The sequence below is a fragment of the Pungitius pungitius genome, chromosome 3 (genome assembly GCF_949316345.1).
Source record: "Pungitius pungitius chromosome 3, fPunPun2.1, whole genome shotgun sequence".
NCBI lineage: Eukaryota > Metazoa > Chordata > Actinopteri > Perciformes > Gasterosteidae > Pungitius > Pungitius pungitius.
The window spans coordinates 1,433,210-1,445,422 of NC_084902.1; the positions used below are offsets into that span (position 1 = coordinate 1,433,210).

Sequence of the window (12,213 nt, forward strand, 5' to 3'; positions counted from 1 at the left end):
TAGAGGACCAAAGAACAACCTGCGAGGGTGTGTTGATAGTCAAACATAGTACCATGTCTGTGTAGGTCTACACACACACACACACCTGCTTCCACTGGGCTCTGGCTCCTGGGACGCAGAGATCCACCTGACACCTGATCCACCCGGACCTACTTTTTTCATAGTGGTTCAAAATTGACCCTTCACCCCTGTCAAATTAAATCCATCCATTATTCAGCTGCTGTAAAAGTGTCTGAGCGTAACTTCCTCGAGTGGAAGCCCAGAACGAGTTCTTTGTGCCTTGGACTTCATGTGTGTGTGTGTGTAATTACTCATCATCACGCATCGTTCATACGTTCATAGTTCCTCGCGATCACATGCTCGTGTTCGCATGAATGACGGCAGCTGGTTGAGTGTGGGGGGGAGGGGGGGGGGGGGAGCTGCCTTCATGGGCCAGAAGTCCACGGCTCTGCGACCACGGCGTTGACCTGACGAACGATGCGTTGTCACAGAAGTATTTTATTTTTAGATTTAGGTATTTTTTTAGGTATTTAGATATTTGCAACTGTCCACGTTGTGTTTCTTCTGGCCACTTGCTCGCATACCTCAAGTCATCTTGTGAATAAGTTACAACTCATTTTCTGTTCGGTCACACAAAGACTATTTTTCACTCCGCTAACCATTCTGGATGAGAGCAAGTAGACGTTTGCGTGTAAACGATGCATTTTGGACGATACTGTGAGTGTTTTTATTTGAGATGAATTCCACTCTCCTCGTGGGTGGGAGGGGAAGCACAGCTTCAGGCAAAGCAATTATTTTACTCCGCACAACTGACAATGAGCCGAGGAAGTGACGGGACACGCCGAACATCAGCCAGCCGAGCGACCAAATCGTGCTGAGAAGAACCCTGAAGGACTTCCTGAGTGAGCGTCGACCTCCTTGCAGGTTCGAGGGGATCCAACGCTACCGACTCCAGAGAATTTTGGTAGTTTATTTGTGCGAAATTATCAGGGATCAAAATGGGTCAATACGAAAGAAGCTGTTGCGCGTCGGATAAACTCCTCAATCAGACTACAGCTGGTGGACAGAGATCTGCATTCATCAGCCAGAAAGATGCAAAGTTGAGGGCCAACACTCGACATCCTCAAAAAGTCAAGATGGCGGCGGAGGAGGAAATCCAAGATGGCCGCTCCTTAACACTCTTAACTGGAGTCAAAGTGATGTTGGCGTGGCAACAAATATTATTATAATTATAACAACAATAATCTGTTTTCTTCAAAGTCAAAGAAACCAAATGCCTTGTCGCCAGTGACGAGGACACAACGGCATACTTTCTGGAACTTAAATCAAAATTATTTGGCAGCACAAAACGCCCCCCCCCCGGGTCGCTCATGGCTAGAAAATAAACCTTTCTGCACCTCACACTGAGACGAACCCACTCGATCTGAAAAAGCCACGTCTCAGGGTCCACCCCCCCAGTCAAGATGTCTTCATCACCATTCCAGAGCTCGCTGCGGCCCCACCCCCAAGATGACCCTCATGTGGCGAACAGGCCGAGTTCACTCACCCTGCACAGTTTTTATTGTTATTTTTAAAAACTGCACGTTCTGTTCCAACTGAAGAACATGCAAGAGACTCGCAGGGTTCGGGGGTTTCGGACTTTTGTAAAAAAAAAAAAGCCCAGAGGACAGCCGGGCCGATGGCTGCTGTTCTGTCCCGTCTGATACGATGACATCACTGTTGTGTGTGTGTGTGTGTGTGCGCGCGGTCAGCTGTTGGCCTGCTAGGACTCTGTGACTGATGGGGAGCAGAGACGCTGGCACAGACGCACACAACAACAGCTCGGCATTCCTCTGCAGGCAGAAGAAATGAGGCAATGTGCTGGCGTACAAAACACACACACACACACACACACACATGTTTTGTACAAATTCACACACGCAAACATGGAGGAATGGAACCCGCCCCTGAGTCTGTCAGGCGTTAGTAGGACCTGTGTGATGATCTAATGAGGCACATTTTTATGTGATCTGGCGGAAGAAGGGTGTCACACAAAAACAGTATTTAACCGTTAACTGTTCATGCGATTTGTTTTATTTTTAAACCAAATTACCATCTTTTACACAACCAAGTATTTCAGCATCATTTGTGCATTAACAAAAGGTTTCTTGAAGCTGAAACGCACACACGCTTCATCACGTTTCATCACGCTGCACGTGTTGCAGACATTGCTGTAAAAAAACATGCGTGTAGTTAATTTGGATGGCGTGGGCTTGGGAACTTGTAAATGAGGGTTTATGGGTGCGTAGAGAAGCGCACAGCAACACTTGAATGTGTGTATTGTAAACGGAGTATTTACTCACCTAGTGGGACGACTCGTCCAGCGCCATGAGTCACCGGAGCAGCTGCTGCACAACTCGTACTGTATGACGTGGCGCGTGTAAACCCCCCAGAACGGTTTCATAACCAGCGAGGAGATGTTCCTCCGGGGCGACGTGCATTGCATCATAACCCATGCGTTACATTGTTGCCTGGGGAGCAGTTAGGGGTCAGGTGTCTTGCTCAGTGACACTTCCACATGGCACATGGAGCAGCCGGGATTCGAACCACCAACCTTGTGGCTCGCAGCCCACCACATTACTCCATGTGCCACCCTCACTCCAATAGCTTATACTTATAATAACATTTATCTCGGTTTATTGAAGCCGGGGCTCGGCTGGAGAACATTGTGTTATTTTCCACTTGTTTTGTAACGGATTTTTTAAATCTGAAGCTGAGGTTTACTTATTTGGAAGCACAGCTTTGAGTGTTTTATTCTTTATTTGGGCTTTTTCCAGGTCAACAATATTAAAGAATGAATAATTCACAGTCATCTATTACCAGTCAGAACACAGTGTCCCCACTTAGAGGTTCATACTTTGAACTTGAAAGGTTGTGAGCACACACAAAGGTCAGTGAATAGTTTGTTTTTTCTTTCACAAGTTACACATTTCATTACATGTCACTTAACTTACAACAAGTGCATTTCAACCATAAGGATCGCAAAGCGACGTCTGTGCGTTGAAGAGGCCTCACCTCACTTAATGAATGATTGATCTTCACCTCTACTCCTCCTCCTGGATGGGGATCCTGCAGGTGTGCAGCGCGGCGTCAGGGGGAAAAAAGATGCTGCATCTTGCACGTTGAGGCAGCTTTATTTAAAACATCTTCACTAAAGTGGAGGAAGCTCAAACTGTTAGAGACTCGTCATTCAAACAGAATGGACATCTATGAGGGGGAAGTGGACAAAGGACATGGAGGAGATCGAATATCTTGATGTTGTTGTTGAAATGTTTCGAATTCTTTATTGGTGCGTTCAAAAAGATATTTACAGACACGGAAGAGTTGGATGACTTCAGGGAATGACATCACCATACTGGGAGGCCTCATTTTAAGCTAAAGATCTTCCTCTCAGGAGCCGGTGATCTGGGCGGAGACAGATGTTTGTCCAGCAGCTGGACAGAAACTCGACGTGAGAGAAGACAACAGCTTCAGCACATTCTAGAAGCTCCACATCAGTGACTCTACGTTTAACAAAAAGCAAAACTGCATCATGTTTCCTTTTTAAATGAGCACAAGCGAAACAATACACACAACACAGACAACACAACAACAATGGACAATACAACTTAAGCACAATTTAGACAAAATCAACTGACTACACGTCGCTGAGAGGAAGTGAGAGAACGTTTAGCAGCAACACGTGACGATACGGAGGAGGTTTGGTTTGCTGGTTTGTTGAAGGACGACTTTGTGTTATCAGGTGAAGCTGAGCGGATCTCCTCTCCGACTCAGTGGAAGTGGAATGTGCATCGAGGGGGGGGTGCTGACAGAAGCTGTCTGGCTGAGGAGACATGTGGGGGGGGGGGGGGGGGGGGGCTTCAGACGTGCCCACGTTTACGTGCTCTCACCTGCCCACTTCATCACTGCTTCAGAGGGAACATTCTTTCAAGGTTTTAAGGTTTCTGGAAAAACCCACTTAACCAGGAATGATGTCGTTTTACCCCTCTGCCTGACCTCCTCAGGACCTCCTCTGACCTCCTGGGACCTTCTGAGACCACCTCTGTGACCACCTCTTGAGGCCTCCTCTGACCTCAGACCTTGTAAGACCTCCTGACACCTTCTCAGATATTCTCTGACCTCTTAAGATCTCCTTTGTCCTCCTCAGACCTCGTAGACCTTTTCTGACCTCCTCAGGCCTTGTTAGACCTCATGACACCTCCTCAGACCTTCTATGACCTCCAGAGACAGTCCCTGGCCTCTTGAAACAACCTTTGACCTCCTCAGACCTTGTTAGACAGACTGCCTCTTGGAGGAGAGGCGGTGAGCTGCCATGACCTTCTGCAACTGAAGCCTCCACCTGTTTGTATGTTTTTGTATGTGGTCTGTCTGAGGAGCCATTGAGGTGACCCACGTGGAACCGGAGAACTTTACCCTGCCCTCATAGTGGTTTCATATCTGCAGTAGGCCAAATGGCCGATACATCTGTTACATCGGGGACATCGAAGATGAAGTTAGCTCATGTTCTCTCTTCATTTATTTTTCTTTTCCACAAGCTCCCCTCCCCCATCTGGTACGTCTTTTGTTTTTAATTAGATGAAAACCTTCTGAGCCCACCTTGGCTCATGACTCATGTTCTCAGGTCACCTGATGCCCTGCGAGACATCGTACAGATGTTACTCAGAGATGCTAACGGGTCCCCTGAGGACGCTGCTACGTTTGTCACGCGTGTCACGTGCTCTCGAGCCAGCGTGTGCTCATCCGAACAGAACATCATCTACACGTGGTTTTAACCTAAAGGCAGAATGAGCCTCTTTTATGTCACCAGAGGAAGAGAGAGGGGGAGGGGGGGGTCACATCCAGACCTGCACACATAATAACCATGTGAGATGTTTCTTTAGGTGCACCGTGTTATTGCTTTCAGGATGATGATGTCATCGCATAATGGAGATGTCGTAGCACATTAGCCTCTCTCACCGTCACCTGTGGGGTCCCATTTCTGTCCCCAGATAAGGTCCCACTTTGTCCTCTTTGTCCTTATTTCTGTTTGAAGACACACAGATGGGAGACCTGTGTCCACACCCATCTTATTTTCGGTGGAGAGAACCAATGCGTCTTAGCTTAGCAGAATTCTTTAGGTTGGGAGGAGCAGGATTTTGTCAAGTTGAAAGGTCAAAGGTCACTTCAGCGTAAGAACGTGCAGATGACTTCATAATCAATCGTGTGATGTCCTGTAGCCAGAGAGTAAGCTGAGTCAGCTGTCTAAACACGGCTCCATGGGGGGGTCCACATGGCCCTGAATGAGAAACATTAAAAATACATCACACACTCTGTTTCTCTTTATTCACTATGAAACAGCTAATTATCCAAATATTCACGGTGGAAATGAGGCACAGTGTGAAGCACTTACACTGCGATCAGCTGGGCTGAACAAATAAACAATCAATACTTCAATCAGTGGAGGGAACATTGTGTCCAATCATCCTTAAATATCTGTTCACTCCTACAGACAAAGAAGAGTCCACATCTCCACAACATATATGTGATGTCGCTCATTGGTTTGTAGACCTGTCAATCATTGTGTAGTCCCGCCCCAAAGCGTCCCCTGCTTCATGGTCTGTTTGACTCTAAATGGACCATCATTCACTAAATGAACATCATGCTGCATTGAAGAAGACTTGAAACTAGAGACTGAGACCATAAACTCATGTTTACAATGTTTACTGAGGGAATAAATCAAGAGAGAAGTAGAGTCATTTCCTCATAGACGTCTATGGGAGCAGAGGAGTCGCCCCCTGCTGGTCACTACACAGAAGTAGAGTCATTTCCTCATAGACGTCTATGGGAGCAGAGGAGTCGCCCCCTGCTGGTCACTACACAGAAGTAGAGTCATTTCCTCATAGACGTCTATGGGAGCAGAGGAGTCGCCCCCTGCTGGTCACTACACAGAGTGATGCTTTAACTCATGAACCTCATTAAAGAACCAGAGGTTTCCTCTTGGTTACGGCTTGATTGCTCTTTGGACGTGTTCATCTAAAAAGCTCCCCCCCCACCTCCTACAAACCCCAACACCCACAGCAAAACAAAGGCTTGACTGTTCCTGACAACACTGCAGCGAACACGACGGCAACAGGTTATTTCCTCCCGCTCTATACCCACGAGCCTCTGGGGGGGGGCGAGCGGGTCGGGGGGGGGGGCCTGGAAACAGAGCCCGTTGTTCCTGGACGCTGTCCACGCTCTCCGTGAAGCTGTGAAAACCTGCTGCCGCCTCACACATCTGGCAGCATCAGCGAGCCGCTGCCACGTCACCACCCGATGAGGTCACAGCCGCTGTCACCCGGAGCCACCCCCACCCCCCCCCCCCCCGGCCTCGTCTGTCAATCACAGGCCAGGTGCACAGGGGAAGAAAAACACTGCAGGTGTGGAGGGTCGTGCACATGCATGGTGTAAACACAACATTTGTTCAATGTTAAATTGTCTAACTCATAACCGTCAAAAAGCAGACTTCAGCAGAACTGGATCATTTTGTGCTGTTTATTTAAACTTTTCGACATTTTTAAATGAAATGTTAGCGCGTAAATATATAGTTGTGCGCTGACTTCACATGCTTTGTGCAAAACCTTTTAATTCATGAGGTTTATTTTCGTATTCAACATTCATGTAGAAACCAATAAAAGAAATGCATCACATACAGTAAATAGAAAGAATATTCCAATGGACACCAATGAGCTTTCCTGTTTCATATCAATCAATTCTTCCCTTTGTGGTCTTCATTTTATCTTTATTTTATAAAAATAAAAGTCCTGCTAATCCATGGAAGTTCACTCACAGCGTCCAGCGTCCTTTTGGTTGCGCATTCTGATGGAAGCATTCGTCACTCATGATGCGTTCAAGGGCCGTCTAAAAGATGTAAGTAAGAAATCCGACGGCTTTTACAGTTTGTGGCTGTGACCATCGGTTAAGGTTTGTCGATTGTTAAAGGAACGTGCAGTTAAGGCTCAGTCAACGCTGCTTCCAGCCCAGAATGCATCTGTTTCCCGTAAAAGACAACTCTCAATAATCACTTTCTGTCCAGAACATCACACGTCATTTAGCTGATGCTTTTATCCAAAGCGACTTACATTGCATTATAACCCATGGCTTACATTTTGCCTGGGGAGCAGTTAGAGGTTAGGTGTCTTGCTCAGGGACACTTCTACATGGTACATGGAGCAGCATCACTGCTCCTCCTCTCATATGCCGCATGTGTAAATGGGGGGGGGGGGGGGGGGCTGTGTGTCTGAGAGAGACACTGGGGGGGGACCTAACACATTAGTCAGTAACCCGCTGGTCAACACCAACAGCTGCAACGCTGTGACGCCCGGTCAGACAGCGACCGCCTACACACACCCCACCCGCCCAGGAGCACCTAAACCCCCCCACGCCTCCCTCCCTGTCTCTGCCCCTCGCCGTCCATTCTCCACACGCCGCAGGTAGCGCAGCACAAACGAGACTCACGAGGATCCAGAAGAGGCCGAAGATGGACGCAGGCGTTGCGTCATCACGTTGTTCCTGGGAGCAGATGTTCTGCTCCAGTCGAGGGTCGAAGGTCCACACGGCCGTGAGACCGGGGCACAGGTGGAGGGGGGGGGGGAATCTGTCGTCACATTTGAACTAATTTTTATCTGCATTACGTAACCAAAAAGATGACTCCCGTCGAACGCGGCGTTAACCGCTTGGGGGCGTCGCTGTGATCGGGGGGGGGGGGGGGGGAGGGGCGTGGCACGAGTCCAGAGAGCTGGCTGTAATGGAACTCTCCGTAGTGACCAGATGGATGGTGACAATCAAGTCAAACAGAAGAGGAATGTTAATCTCATGACAGAAACACTACAATGACCGATCACATAATCGGATTAATAGGGGGGGGCGGTACCTCGCATTAGCACCTCGGTCTGAGCACGAACAAACGGCACAACTGTTGTGAGACGTTATCGTCAAAATCGCATGCCTCCGCTCTTCCTCTGCTGGCCGGAGCACTCAAACGTATGGAGCTTCCCCCGGAGGACCTCCACCCCCCCCCCCCCCCGCCCCCCCACGTGGTGGAGAACAGCCCCAGCTACGTCACGGAGCGCTAACGTCTCCCAAATGTGCCGTGGCACTCCGGAGGATGACATCATGGGCCCGTTAGGCGGAAAGTCCCTCGGTTTCAGGGAGAGACCCGAGAGGCTTCTGACCCAACGGGCCGGTTCCCACCCGCTTGCATACGTGTGCGTGTGTTCCCACAGAGCCTGCAACAGGTGCAGCTGATTAACTAACCCCCCCCCCCTTTGAGACGGGGGAAAACCGACGCTCGTCCCCTGGTGGGAACGTATTCTTTTTCCTGCGGGGGGCTCGGCCTCGGTCCAGATGGAGCTGAGAGATCTCAGCTGCTCGCTGCCTCCAGGACTCCGAGCTAGCAGTTAGCCATTAGCGGCTAGCGGTTAGCTGGTAGCAGGTAGCGTGTCCCAGGCATCCCAGTTCTTACTCGTCAGCACGTCGTCTTCGATGTGAGGAGACGACATCTTTGCTCAGTTAAACCTCAAAGCGTTGGAATAATTTATTTTGTAAAAGGTATTGTTTTATTGTTCAGTATTAATTAGTATAAAAATGCCTGTTTGGTAAACACTTTAGACAAGAAAAGATAAATTAGGAAAGGAAGTTCAACGAGACGCTGCATTCAGATATATAAATATGTTTATATGAGTGTCCTGGGTGAAAGTGTGTGACCCACGTTGGATGAATCCTGTGGCTGACTGTGTTTCCACCTTGATGACGAAAGGTCTTTAAGCCTAAAAGAACAGCGAGTCTTCTGAAGACAGCGTGACGCCCGGAGAGCCCCCCCCCCCCGGTCCCCGAGTCCAAGGACCGCAGTGTGCCTTGCACATGGCGGCAGAAGGCTCTCAGCCATGAAGACGATCCGCCTCAACGAGACAATTCGAATACGTTCATGAGTTCAGTCTGTTTTTTGTCGCTTGTGGAGTTCACTGAGAAAACAGAACGTCCTTCAGAAGGACTCGCTCACCGGCTTTTTGGCTGGAAGGACACGAGTGTTGAACATATGCTGTAAATATAAAGTGAGATCGGATCAACAGGATCAATATCCCCCACTTTGTTCTAAGGGACCTGCCTGTCAATCAGTAAGAGAATATGGTTCCAAAAGATGGGTTTTATCTGCAATTTTGAAATATCGCAATGTCAAAATTTGATGAAACCCCTCAAGTGACTGATGAACCGTCATTGCAGATCATCCAAAATCCCTCGGAAGGAGCCAAATCTATAACTACGTCATGGTTATTGATCAGCTCTCTTCCTTAAACCTTATGAGCCTCATCACTAACTGCTCGTGTCTACAGTGATGATGTCATCTCCGTCAGGGTCATCAGGTGATTTAGAGGAACGACGGCTGATTTCATCTGAGAACATTGAAAGGCGCCATGAGGACCCACCATGGGTCAGGGAGCAGGAAGTGAGGAATCCACAAACAGAGAAGTGAATGCGCCGCCTTGAACCACGTTCTTTAATATATGGATATATGTTATGCACGGAGGACATAAAAGAATGGTTGGATGAATGTGGATATATGGTTTAACAGATGGATGGATGAGGATCTATGATATAAACTGATGGATGGATGAGGATATATGATATAAACTGATGGATGGATGAGGATATATGATATAAACTGATGGATGGATGAGGATCTATGATATAAACTGATGGATGGATGAGGATATATGATATAAACTGATGGATGGATGAGGATATATGATATAAACTGATGGATGGATGTGTAACAGGTCGGTGGTCTACTTGTTCTTCACAGCGTGTCCTTTATTATCTGCAGGATGCCGTCTTCTAGGGTGAGATCTAATCACCCCCCCCCACCCCCCCTATCCTCGGCTGATTAGATCCCAGAGAACCAGCTGAGGCCTGAAGGATGAGAGTGGAGGCAAAGAGCAGGAGACCCACGGTGACGTCATCTATTGAAATGCAAAACAACAACAACAACAAAGCACCAGCCGTTGGCGTCGCTCTGCTGATCTCCACCCATCAAACCACTCTGATCATCAGCTGCTCATCACGAGGTTCCAGCTGGGAGGGTTTTTTAAAGCGCTGAAGGTGGATGCAGCTCAGACTCCATCGCATCACGCCTCTCCTCCTCAGCTGATGAGTGTGTGTGTGTGTGTTTGTGTGTGTGTGTGTGTGTTTGTGTGTGTGTGTGTGTGTGTGTGTGTGTGTTTGTGCGTGTGTGTGTGTGTGTGTTTGTGCGTGTGTTTGTGTGTGTGTGTGTGTGTGTGTGTGTGTGTGTGTGTGTGTGTGTGTGTGTGTGTGTGTGTGTGTGTGTTACTCCTCATCAAGTCCATTCCTGTTTGTCTTCTGAAAATACATTTTGATTTCAGGGATATCAGAGAGCAATGGTTACTAAAGTTATTACGGCATTTTAATGTTTTTTTTCACTGCTATGATGCTTTATGATATTTTTAGAAACTGTTAAAAATGTTTCTTTGAGTACTTTTAAAAGCTCAAAATAATTATCAATAATTATTATGGATTTTTTAAAACCGTTGATGAGAAATGAATCATTTCACATGTTAATTGATGGAAACACACAGCTGCTAATGAAACTCATATTTTAGTAATATAACGTTTAAATGATTCCTGCAGCAGGACGTCCCTTCAGTCGCTTACAGCTGAAGGTAAACAACAGAAAAATAACCCCGGAGACATCAGCACTACCCTCCTCTTCCTCAGAGACAGAGGAGGAAGACACATCTGAACCTGACTCTCTCCTCCTCCTCCTCCTCAGACCAGGACCAGGGACCATGTCCCCCCCTCAGCGCCCCCTGCTGGTCTGTCTGAAGACGGACTCTGAAGCAGCAGCTTTGGTTGCAGCGCCCTCCAGAGGCGGAGCAGGTCGTCACGTCCCCCCCCCTCAGCTTCCTGTCTGCGTTGGTTCCTCTGCAGGCCTCCAGGGGGCGCCGGGGTTCCAGACTCCGAGAATCCTTCCTGTGGTGGAAGCCCTGAAGACAGAATATGACAGACTTCATTTTAGTCCTCTTTGCGGTTCTTCTGCGTAGAAAATACTTTTTAGAGAATTTTTATAAATTTGAACAAAGTGAATCTGAGAAAGAAGCTTTCTGAGCTCACCTTGGTTTGTGAGATGTGAAAGAAACGCACGACAAAGACGGACAAACATACCTGGTGGCCCTGTTTGAAGGTGTGTGTATGCGCGTGTGTGTGTGTGTGACTGTGTGTGTGTGTGTGTGTGCGTGCGTGAGAACTCACGGATGCAGCGTGTGCATGGCGTGGACGTATTGTGGACGTAGCGAGGACATAGTGTGGACGTAGCAAGGACATAGTGTGGACGTAGCGAGGACGTAGAGAGGACGTAGTGTGGACATAGCGAGGACGTAAACGAGGACACAAGTAGACGAGGACAAACCTTGCGTCAGGAGGCCATTGGCGTCATTGACTTAAACTCAATAACCAGCTGGTTTGCTTGATAAAGGCATAAAGCGTTTGTTTGTGGACTCGTGGTTCGTTTCATTGTGTTTCTGTCTTTTAATTCAACATTAATATTCAACGTCACGTGTATAAACACACGTATGTATATTAATACTTAATTAATACTACTTTAGACCAGTGCTTCGATGCGTTCACCACATTCCCGTCACTTTTACCCGTCATGCTAACGCGTGCTAACGGGTACTAACGCGTGCTAACATGCTAACGCGTAGCCGAGGCCGAGAGGAAGATTCCCTGCTCTACTTCTTCTGATGTCAATATTATCTTCTCATTTATGGAACTGTTCATCGGAAAAATAAAACATTTGATGGTTTGTTGCCTCGGGAACGTTTGAGAGGCTTTTACAGATTTATTGAATAAAATTAAGATGAAATAAAAGTTAGTAGCGGTGAAAGTAATATGACATTATGATGATTGATGAGTTGTTTTTTTTGTCTTAAAAGCCTGGAAATAAAAGGCGAGATGGATGATTTCATCATTTATTCTACGGAACGTTTGGTGATTTATGGATTTAATGTCGATCACTTTTCTGGACTCTTTGTTAAAAGAATAAATCTGGATATTGAAATAAAACTGCAGGAGAGTAAACACTGTGAAGTCATTGTAGAGCTGTAAATCCACTGAGGAGGATTTCTGTGGCGACCCCCCCCC

The 12,213-nt window shown here is 47.5% G+C and overlaps 1 long non-coding RNA gene across 1 annotated transcript in view; it reads left to right on the plus strand.

The window, feature by feature from the left end:
- The window catches only part of LOC119193869 (uncharacterized), a 33,303-nt gene extending 21,163 nt beyond the window's left edge, over window positions 1–12,140 (plus strand). Inside the window, exons 2-4 of the long non-coding RNA XR_009955901.1 lie at window positions 9,411–10,155; window positions 10,702–10,733; window positions 10,844–12,140. This is a non-coding gene — a long non-coding RNA (uncharacterized LOC119193869). The remainder of the gene's footprint in view (window positions 1–9,410; window positions 10,156–10,701; window positions 10,734–10,843) is intronic.
- Window positions 12,141–12,213: the final 73 nt, after the last annotated feature.